Source organism: Tamandua tetradactyla, chromosome 5 (genome assembly GCF_023851605.1).
Source record: "Tamandua tetradactyla isolate mTamTet1 chromosome 5, mTamTet1.pri, whole genome shotgun sequence".
Classification (NCBI taxonomy): domain Eukaryota; kingdom Metazoa; phylum Chordata; class Mammalia; order Pilosa; family Myrmecophagidae; genus Tamandua; species Tamandua tetradactyla.
In genome coordinates, this window is record NC_135331.1 from 13,712,121 (window position 1) to 13,721,968 (window position 9,848).

Here is a 9,848-nt window from a genome sequence, read left to right on the forward strand (position 1 = left end):
ACTGATGCAGCATGACCATCTAAAGACAGCCCATTTTCAGATTTTTGCAAACGAACCTTATTTTTAGCAATTTTTTCCAACCCAGAACCATACCTTGCATTTAATTCTCAGGCCTCTCGTAAGCCATCTTTTGATATCCTCTTTCACTTTCTTTTTCCCACTACCCCACCAACCTCTGTTTTCTGGACTATAAGAAATCCTGCTCCCCTAGAGATGGGGGAGACAGTGCAGCCCCAGGAGGCACTGCGTAAGGAGGGCCAGCACTGAAGGGCACGCACATAAACACACACACGTGTGCCCAGATACACATGCACACATATGCACACATGTGTATGCGTACCTGTGCACCCGTATACACATGTTGTGCACACCCATGGACCCATATACACATGCATGTGCACACACAAGTACAGGCATGTGCATGTTTGCACACATACACAAATACACACCACAGTATTCTGCTCTAGGGGAAGGTCAGGGCTGGCAATGAATTTGCCTTTAAGGAGGCACCATCCAGCAGCTATGCGGCCCCCTTACAACATCTGGTCAAGCTTTGATCTTCAAGCTGAACTCCCTTCCCTGCCCCCCGGGTGAGGTGGCTCCTGTTGTCTGTGTTCACCAGTAAACTAGCAGCATCCAAACAGGGCAGCATATTATCCTCCTATTGCTGCAGTAACAAATGACCACACCTATAGCAGCTTAAAACAACACAAATTTATTATCTTACCGTTCTAGAGGTCAGAAGTCCAAACTCATTTTTGCTGAACTAAAATCAAGGAGTCTGGAAGCCTTATAGGAGTATCCGCTCCCTGGCTTTCTCCAGCTGCCAGAGGCTGCCTGCCTTCTCTGGCTTATAGCCCCTCCGTCTTTGTTTACAGCCAGCAGCATAGCATCTTCTCTTCTCTCTGACCTCTGCTTCCAGCCTTACATTTTCTACCTACCTGAGCCTCCCCTTGGGCCTCCCTCTTACAAAGGACCTCGTGGTTACACTGGGCTTGCCCACATAATGCAGAAAAACGTCTCCATCTCCAGAGCCTTAACTCCTTTCACCGTATGCGGAAACACAGCCACAGATTCCAGGGATTAGGATGGGCGCCTTTGGAGGCCATTCCTTGGCCGACATCAGGCCATAAGCAGACTGCCTGCCGAGGCTGAGCGCTGCCGGAGAGACCGACCGCAGCAGGTGGATTGGGAGCAAGAGGCAGCTTCGGGTGGGGAGACCAGGAGCCTCACGGTGCATGGAGCCGACTTTTCTACCCAGGAAAGACCTGTCCTTTTGCGCATGTCAGAAGCCAGTTAGAAATCAGAATGTGGTTCCTTTCCAGTAGTGACCACAGGCGCAGGAGTGAACAGGCCACATCCTCGTGGTCCTCGGTGAGTGGAGAAGCAGAGAATTGTCCCTTAACACTGAACCCTCAGCCCCCGCAAGCCCAGGACCGCCCTCCCTTCAGCAGTCTTGGACAGCAAAGCATCTCCAGAATGGTGGGTTTCATAAACGCTGACAACAACCTTACAAAAATGAATCAGTGGGATCCTCAGAGATCTGTGGTGTGTGCCATAAATAGGAAAATAAGAAAGGAAACTAGGGAAAGCAAAACAAGGGACCGGCTCTTCTTAAACAACGCCACAGCTGGACATGGGTACCAGACAGCAGTTTGAAGACGGGGCCTTACGAATGTGTCAACAGAAGCATCCAGAGCCTCCTAGGGAGTGAGCAGGGGCAGCTGAGAGAGCTTCTGTTTCAGAGGGCACTCGGGTGGGTTCCCCACGCCCCCACCCGCACCCCTCCACGCGATTCCAGGCTTCCATTTGGATATGCCCATCTGCAGCTTTCTCCGTCCAACAGAGTGTTTTCTAGACCAGATCAAGAAAGCTGTGGACATCATCTGTGCATTCCTTAAAGAAAATCACCTTCGATGCTCAACTGCAAAGATCCAGAAGATGATCACGGAGAGTGCTTTGGCTCTGGGAACATTACTGGAAGGGAGCTAAGGAAGTACTGCAGAAACTTGAGGGCAGGGAGGTGGGGAAGGGAAGCTGAGGACTTGGGGCACCCGGGACTGTGATTTTCAGTGGTGGGTGTTAGAAGACGGGGCCTTTGCATTAACAGCACACTTTTTTTTATTTTTATTTTTATTCATAAAAACCAATCAACATACAATATGAACATTCTTTTTTTATCACACAGTTGTATGTTCATCATCATGATCATTTCTTAGAACATTTGCATCAATTCAGAAAAAGAAATAAAACTAAAACAGAAAAAAAATTCTTACGTATCATACCCCTTAACCCTCCCTTTCATTGATCACCAGCATTTCAGTCTACTAAATTCATTTTCACATTTGTTCCCCTTATTATTGATTTATTTTTAATCCATATGTTTTACTCATCTGTACAAAAGGTAGATAAAATAAGCATCAGACACAAGGTTTTCACAATCACACAGTCACATTGCAAAAGCTATATCATTATACAGTTATGTTCAAGAAACATGGCTACTGGAACACAGCCCTATATTTTCAGGCAGTTCCCTCCAGCCTCTCTGTTATGCCTTAACTAAAAGGTTGATATCTATTTAATGCATAAGAATAACCTCCAGGATAACCTCTGAACTCTGTTTGGAATCTTTCAGCCATTGACATTGTATTTTGGCTCATTTCTCTCTTCCCCCTTTTGGTAGAGAAGGTTTTCCCAATTCCTTGATGCTGAGTCTCAGCTCATTCTACAGGTTTTCTCAATCCCTTGCCAGCTCATTTTAGGAGTTCTGTCCCACATTGCCAGAAAAGTCAACACCCCTGGGAGTCATGTCCCATGTAGAGAGAGGGAGGGCAATGAGTTTGCTTGTTGTGTCGGCTGAGAGAGAGAGGCCACATCTGAGCAACAAAAGAGGTTCTCTTGGGGGTGACTCTTAGGCCTAATTTTAATTAGGCTCAGCCTATCCTTTGTGGGATTAAGTTTCATATGAACAAACCCCAAGATTGGGGGCTCAGCCCATTGCTTTGGTTGTCCCCACTGCTTGTGAGAATATCAAGAATTCTCCACTTGGGGAAGTTGAATTTTCCTTTCTCATTATTCCCCCAAGGGGACTTTGCAAATACTTTTTTATTCACTGTTCAAATCACTCTGGGATTTATTGAGGCATCACTCTGGACAAACCTACAAAATCTCATGCCCTACTTAAGGTTCCATGTACTCATGGTGTTCAGTTAAGCTGTCCACATAAGTTATAGTAGGAAATGCACTAGTCAAAGTATCAATTTTGTACCAAATAAATATTTTTTGCTTTAGTCTCACACATAAGTTAAAGTTTTAAAATATTAATTACCATCTATTTTCAGCACCCTGCATTATTGGCATTCCTTTGTTCTTCCTCATGCAAAACATTTTTAAATTTGTACATTTAGTCACTATCATTATACACTGTAGGCATTCCTAGATTATACCATCTCAGTCTTAATCCTCTACTTTCCTTAACAGCACATTTTTGATTCTATATCGGTGTCCTAGGGCTGCCGCCATCCTTGGAGAATTGAGAATTCTTGCCTGTGGCCCAAAGGCTCCATTGTATTGGCCACAGACCTGACATACCCATGCCCATGGTCCCAAGAAAGGAGGGCAGTTAATGCTGATGTCCACACAGAAACATCCAGAGCAATGCAAAAGCAGATCTGTGCACTTGCTACACTGAGAGGGGTCTGGGAAACTGTACCAATGTGCCATGAGAGATGAGCATAATACATCATCCAGGTTAACTGAAATGAAGAAGGCAAGGCTGAGTTTGTGGTCAGTAATAGAACTATTAAGGACAGGTCTGCTCTGCTTCCTGAAACCCCATGAGCAGGATAGCAGATAAACAAGACAAGGTGTAAGGACACAGCAGAGAAGAACGGAAGAGAGCCACTGGCTATGAGAAAGAGCTTTCTCCCTTCCTGACATCGGGTGCAGGCTGGGAAGGGTGGTCACTGGGGGCGGTGTGGAAGGCAGTGCCCAGAGGGTGGGAGGAGTGGCCGCCCCTTAGCAAGGATGGGGCCGGGCAGTGCCCACGAGGCTTGGCCCTGGAGACCAGCTGTGCACCCCACCCACGTGGGCTGGGACAGGGATCCACTGAGGATCCGTCTATAGGAGACAGAGCCCCACCCATCCCTAAACCGTGCGGTCAGGTGTCAGAGCCCAGGGGGTCATTTAAAAATTTTCACTATGGAATGGAATGAGCTTTCTGGGGACAACCAGGGAAGCCAGGGTGAGGGATAGTGCCCGCTTCTCAAAGAGGCCCAATGCCCAGGAGTGGGGCTCTCCAGGCAGAACAGGGGGGAGCCTGGCTGCTGCCACCTCCGGGGCTGGGAAACCACTGCCTGAGGGCAACAGCCGGTGCACACTTTTAGAGTTGCTGGAGAAAAAGGAGGAAGGAGTAGTGGAGGAGAAAAATGATAGAGGAAGAGAAGAGAGGAGGGGGTGGAGGGAGAAGGAGAAAGAGGAAAGGAGGGAAGGGGGAAAAGGAGAGGGAGAGGGGCAGGGAGTATGAAACAGACATTATGTGACCTGTAAAATCTAAAATATTTACAGTCTGGCCCTTTAACAGAAAAAGCTTGCTGAGTCTTGGACCTAAATTATGAATATTCAGCCAATGATCCCCAGACTGCAGGAGGAAACGGATAAATTAGGAAACAGCTGAGAACCTCCAACGCAATGATTGCATCCAGTCTTTCTTTAAGGTCACGATAATTCAAAGGAGGCTAGGTATTCCTTAGGAGAATGCTTCCAAAAATTGACTTGAGAAATAAGTAATTGCGGATGGTCCTTTCTGTTGTTTGTGTATAAATAAGTTCACCAAAGGGCAGGAGAATAACTGCCTCCGTGGAGCCATAAAATTCTGTAAGTTCCTTGGATGAAATGAACTAGGTCCTAACTCAGCCAGATGTGGGACCTGCCCTGGACAGCCTCGTGCCCTCCGTCGGAGGCCGGGACGCGCCGTCCAGCAGATGCCCTGTCTCAGCTTTCCTTTCCCCCTTGGGCGGGCTGCACCGCCCCAGGCACAGCTCTGGTGCCTACCCCGCGCTGCTCCCTGACTCGTTTATAAGCAACGCCTCCCAGAAATACAAGACACCAGAACCATTCAGGAAACGTGGGAGCAGCTTCACGCCTGTCAGCGGAAGAAGCAGCTGGAAGAGAAGCCCGAGATTTCAAAATGGGAGGCTCCCCGAGCGCTGAGCTTCCCTCTGAAATCCGAAAAACTCCCCTGAGAATGTCAGCTTTGATGCGTGGCCAGCTTTAACCCCGGACTAAGCGTCTGTAGCAGGTAGATGGATTCTGAGCACGATGGCGGAAATGGAGAGAGAAAACCACGTGACAGGAGTGGACACAAAAGCAGTTGTCATGGGCCCGGGACCCCCAGCACATAAGACCTTATACCTGGGAAAGCTTTCACTCTCATTTCTCAGGTATCCCCAGGACCACCACATCCCATGTTTACCCTCCTCGGATATCACCCTCAATATATCACAGGATGGGGGTACAACGAGTTCTGTTCACAGGTGTTGATAAAAAGGCATCCAGTATGAATGAAGGGAATCAAAAAAAGGACTGCAGGAGGAATTTGGAAGGAAAGTCACAGGTAATCGGGGCACTTGCCTTCCATCATAGGCAAAAATATCCTTCAGGTTTGTCCAGAGTGATACCCCAGTGAATCCCAGAGTGATTTGATCAGTGAGTGGAAAAGTATTTGCAAAGTCCCCTTGGGGGAATGGTGAGTATGGGGGAAAATTCAGCTTCCCCAAGTTGAATTCTTGATATTCTCACAAGCAGTGTGGACAACCAAAGCTATAGGCTGAGCCCCCAGTCCTGGGGTTTGTTCATATGAAACTTAACCCCACAAAGGATAGGTCAAGCCTACTTAAAATTTAGGCCTAAGAGTCACCCCCAAGAGAGCCTCTTTTGTTGCTCAGATGTGGCCTCTCTCTCCAGCCAACACAAAAGCAAACTCACCACCTTCCCTGTCTATGTGGGACATGACTCCCAGGGGTGTGGACCTTCCTGGCAACATGGGACAGAAATTCTAGAATGAGCTGAGACTCAGCATCAAGGGATTGAGAAAACCTTCTTGACCAAAAGGGGTAAGAGTGAAATGAGACAAAGTGTCAATGGCCAAGAGATTCCAAACAGAGTCCAGGGGTTATCCTGGAGGTTATTCCTTACACATTAAGTAGATATCACCTTGTTATTCAGGATATAATGGAGAGGCTGGAAGGAAATGCCTGAAAATGTAGAGCTGTGTTCTTGAGGATGATTGAATAATGATATAGCTTTCACAATGTGACTGTGTGATTGTGAAAACCTTGTGTCTGATGCTCCTTTTATCTACCTTGTCAACAGACGAGTAGAACATATGGAATAAAAATAAATAATAGGGGGAACAAATGTTAAAATAAATTTAATTTGAAATGCTAGTGGCCAATGAAAGGGAGGGGTAAGGGGTATGGTATGTATAATCTCTCTTTTTTTTTTCTGTTTTCGTTTTGTTTCTTTTTCTGTTGTCTTTTTATTTCTTTTTCTGAATTGATGCAAATGTCCTAAGAAATGATCATGATGATGAATATGCAACTATGTGATGATATTGTGAATTATTGATTATATATGTAGAACGGACTGATCATATGTTGAGTGTTTTTGTTTGTTAAATTTTTGTAATTTAATAAATAAATAAAATTTTTAAAAAAGAATAAAAAATATATATATATCCTTCAGAAATTCGACACAGATGGATGACAGCTACATAATAGTGTGTTAAGAGAAACCAAGGTTATTTCAGGCATTTTTCAAATCTTACCAAAATCGAAATCACGAAGACTCTGGAACCTTCCCTCGGAATGGTTTTTGGCATCTCTCAAAGAAAGACTACCAGTATTAGATGAGAGGCGGCCAAGTGTTTTTTTTTTTTTTGCAAAGGGTGAGCTAGTAAACATGTTTATCTTTGAGGACCACACTGTCTGTCGCAGCCCCTCAGTCAGCTGGTGTGGTCGGGAAGCTGCCATGGAGAATATGTTAGCTAATGGGCATGGCTGTGCTCCAATAAAACTTTATTTACAAAAACAGTCTGCAGGCTGGACTTGGCTCAGGGGCCACAGTTTGCAAACTCCAGAACAGCACAGTCCAAAAGTTTTCTCTGCGGTGACGGAATTGCGCTATATCCACGTTTATAGTTATTGAGAATCTGAAATGTGGTCATGTGGCTGAGGAACTAAATTTTAAATCTCATTTCCTTTTAGTTCATGTAAATGTGAATAGCCACATTGACTGGTGGCTACCATATTGGACAGCGCAGTACTAGATAATGCTTTAATAATGCTACCTGCACTCCCTTAGGCCACATACGTTTGTTAATATTTCCTTGCTCTGGAGAGCCTCCCTATAACTGAGATGCTGGTAATCCACACATACTAATAAAGGTCAAAGTAATTTTCTGGCATTAAATTATATTTATCAAAAATGTTTTGAAATCTGGTACTATGCTTATTAAGGCATAACATTAATATCTCCTCCATTCTAGGTCAGATGAGGTCTGGCTGTACACTCGGCCCCAAGGTCTGCGCTGGTCACGTCTGTCTATATAAATCACCAGACCACCCTGGGGGGAAACTTGGCTACGTTTCATGAAGCTGCAGAGAGACTTCATTGGTTCCCATCCTACCCAACTGAAGAGTTTAATTCTGGTGAAGCACTGGCTCTAACAGGTACAGCGGCCCTTTTTCTTGCTCTCTGGCTATTATGTTTATCAGTCTGCTGTGATATTGGAGCAGCACTTACCAGCATCTCCCAAGCTGGCGAATGAGCTGCTCGGGGGACTGCTCACTCCTTAAACCCTGGATATCTTAGTGAAGTTCCTGTCACTAACCCCACTAAGTGGGTTCAGGCTTAAAGCACTGTCTCGGTTTCCCAGGGCTGCCATAGCAAAATGCCATACACTGAGTAGCTTCAAAGAACAGAAATTTATTATCTCACAGTTCTGGGGGCTAGAAGCCTGAAATCGAGGGGTTAGCAGGGCCATGCTCCTTTTTGCAAGTTATAGAAAAGAATCCTTCCTTGCCTCTTTCCCAGCTTCTGGTTGTTGTTGAACCATCCTTGACATTCCTTGGTGTATTAGTTAGGGTTCTCTAGAGAAACAGAACCAACAGGGAACACTTGCAAATATAAAATTTATGAAAGTGTCTCACGTGACCGTAGGAACGCAGAGTCCAAAATCCACAGGGCAGGCTGCGAAGCCGACGACTCCAATGGATGGCCTGGATGAACTCCACAGGAGAGGCTCACCAGCCAAAGCAGGAATGGAACCTGTCTCCTCTGAGTCCTCCTTAAAAGGCTTCCCATGATTGGATTTAGCATCACTAATTGCAGGAGACACTCCCCTTTGGCTGATTACAAATGGAATCAGCTGTGGATGTAGCTGATGTGATCATGACCTAATCCTATGAAATGTCCTCATTGCAACAGACAGGCCAGCGCTTGCCCAATCATATGAACAGGTACCACAACTTGGCCAAGTTGACACCTGTCCCTAACCATGACAGTCCACCCCTTGTCAACTTGGCACATATATATATGTATATATATCACCTTAGACCATACTTAATTTCCAAATGAAAACAAATAAGCACACATTTTTTCTTTTACCTGACAATACTCAACTGTCCTGCATATAACTGGAAACACATTAAATCTCTCCAGAATAGCTTGCAAATCCTTGGGCAACATTCATCCTTAAACTTGATATCTTACAACTTAAATAGTATAACAAAAACAAACAGCATTACAGTCCTCGTTTCTGTAACTGATCACGTGGTGGAAGTTCATATTTATCACTACCTTCTTCCACTACCCATTCCATGTTCCCTTTCCCCTCAGCAAGCACTTCAGCTGGCCGTGGTTCTTTGCCTGGTGGGGTGACCCAAACCTTCATTCCTGAAGTCTCAGAGCCATTAGTGGTCCTGCCTGGATTGTGTTGTTGCAGTTTTCCATTGATTTTAATCACATGGCATGGTAGTACTAATAGACGCCCCAGGGGATCTCCTATATTCCAAGAAAACTCTTCTTTACTTCCATTATGTAGCTGCAGTCCTACTTCCTTCTGATAGTCAGGGTCAATTACCCCAGACAATAATGTAATCCCCTTCTTGGTGTGTTGATCCAGAGGCATAAGTAGCCCAAAGTGGCCAGGTGGCAATCTTAACTTCCAGTTCAGTGGTATCACTGTTGTTTCTCCTGGAGAAAGCACACCCCGTTTTGGAACTAAAACCTGTAGACCAGCAGAACTCAGGGTAGCAGGGACAGGAAGCAAAAATTTTCCTAGTGGATCACTAGGAGTAATAGTGAGTGGCACCACACCCATTTCCACCCCTTGGTTCCTGGACCCATGGATCCTGGCTATGGGAGAAACAGCACCATACAGTGGACGCTGATTCAGAGCATACACAGCTTCCTGGAGAACATTACCCCAGCCTTTCAAGTTTTTGCCACCTAGTTGGCACCGTAATTGAGTTTTCAAAAGGCCATTCCACCGTTCTATCAATCCAGCAGCTTCTGGATGATGGGGAACATGGTAAGACCAGAGAATTCCATGAGCATGTGCCCATTCCCGCACTTCATTTGCTGTGAAGTGTGTTCCTTGATCCGAAGCAATGCTATGTGGAATACCATGACGATGGATAAGGCATTCTGTAAGCCCACGAATAGTAGTTTTGGCAGAAGCATTGCGTGCAGGGAAAGCAAACCCATATCCAGAGTATGTGTCTATTCCAGTTAGAACAAATCGCTGCCCCTTCCATGAAGGGAGTGGTCCAGTGTAATCAACCTGC